Source organism: Ruditapes philippinarum, unplaced genomic scaffold (assembly GCF_026571515.1).
Source record: "Ruditapes philippinarum isolate M1 unplaced genomic scaffold, ASM2657151v2 ctg11200_1_1_1_1, whole genome shotgun sequence".
Lineage (NCBI taxonomy): Eukaryota > Metazoa > Mollusca > Bivalvia > Venerida > Veneridae > Ruditapes > Ruditapes philippinarum.
Genome location: NW_026861879.1, coordinates 28,455 through 30,249, shown reverse-complemented (window position 1 = coordinate 30,249; position 1,795 = coordinate 28,455). Strand labels below are relative to the sequence as shown.

Genomic DNA, 1,795 nt, shown 5'->3' with positions numbered 1-1,795 from the left:
TTTCAAAAAGCACTTTATGATCATAACTACCTTAACTTTGTCAGTCCTATCTTCACCTCAAATGTTTAAAGTATCATATTCAGATTCTACTTACAGAAGATGAAGTTCCATCTATACCCTGACATTGTGTACCATCACCTTGAACTGAAGATGAATCCTCAGGAAGACCCTTCAAATACACAAAAATCCATTAGCTTTCACATCTGACCAATTACAAGCATTAGCAAGGCTTGATCAAACATTGATGGATCGAAAGCTTGAAGCTGTGCACTTTTAAGGAATGCTCCAATTTATTTTTACTACCCTGATATGATAATAATATGTGAAAACACATCCAAATTTTCAACAAAAACGAACTGTTTGAAAAAAAAATACAAAAGACAGTACCTAGTCTTTACCGTACCTACATAAAATCTTGCACATAACTGATAAATTTTTGTACACTTTAAGCAATATGAAAATGCTAATTTTGTTAAAACTTACATATACCTTATTCTGTTTATTGTTTGTCGTTGAAAAGCTGGGCAAATCAGGCAAGTTTTCATCAGAATCAGAACTCACAGGCTGAATTAATATAATTAATACAACATTTCATTTATGGAAACATAGAGGTAAATATAAATTAAATAACCATAGACAGAGCTCCAGATAATTTTATCTGCAATATCTGGATAAAGTTTTTTTTTCCGACAACTGTCAATTATCGTGCAATTTCTTGTTACTCTTGAGGACAGCATTAGATATTAAGTTACTTAAAATACCATTGATAATTGCCTCAGGAAAAGGGGAAGTTTTGGATCATGAAAAGAAAGCACGACATCATTTGTCTGACCACTAAGATAGTGAATTTTACAGGCAGGTACTGTAATATGTAATCTGCTGCTAATATTTTTGCGGGAACCAAGCTTATTTCAATGCAGATGTTTTCGGCTGTATCAAATGCCTAGGAGTTCAGATGTGAAGTAATTTAATAAAAAAGGTTGTAGGCCTGAGTGATTAATTGCTATGCATCTGAACAACAAACCGTGATTAATTCTACCACAAAACACACAAAATCAAAATCTATTTCCATTCTAACATGTTAATAAAAACAGAATCAATAAAAATGGGTTGAACTACATTGAGCGGACAAGTAATTTTCCTTTAAATCTACCTATGTGAGCTGACTGGTTGCTTTTATTTAACAAAGCGACTGATTACTCCTTTATGATAAGCATTGATTTTGAAAAATGTAAATATTCACAGAAATAGATAGAAATATATACCTTTATGGAAGTGTGAAGATACCATCTGACAGGATGACTTTGAACATTCTCAAAGTATTGACCTACTGTTAGATCTTTTCCTGTTATTCTTTCATCTGTAAACGTTGCAAGATGATAGTTTAAATCTGATAGGTTCAATAAAAGATCTGATTATTTTCTAAAGATTAAGAATAGTAAAATGAGTTCGTATTGGCGTATATCTTCATAGCATAACAGTATCAAGAATTGAATGTACCGGTACGCTCTCAAATATTTGGGAAAAGTTGCGTTCTTCAATGAATACATGAAAGAGTCTATAATGCATGTGTGTAATTAATTTTAATTGCATGTTTATAGAGTGTTTAAATTGTGTTTGAAGGTGGAAACATGCAACACGCATTGAATGTACGTTCAAATAGACTATCAAGCATTGAATGTACGCTCTCAAATATTTCGAAAAATGTTGCTTTCTGCTATAAATAAATTCAATAATCTATGATGATTTGAGGTAATCAAAAGAAATTTAATGTTTTAGGGTGTTTTCAATATGT

General features: G+C 31.5%; 1 long non-coding RNA gene across 1 annotated transcript; it reads right to left on the bottom strand.

Moving 5' to 3' along the window:
- Positions 1-31: 31 nt before the first annotated feature.
- Positions 32-1,403, bottom strand: LOC132717230 (uncharacterized). Its single transcript, XR_009623929.1, has 3 exons — positions 1,266-1,403; positions 490-564; positions 32-169 (listed from the first exon to the last, which is right to left on the bottom strand). It is a non-coding gene; the product is annotated as an uncharacterized LOC132717230 (long non-coding RNA).
- Positions 1,404-1,795: the final 392 nt, after the last annotated feature.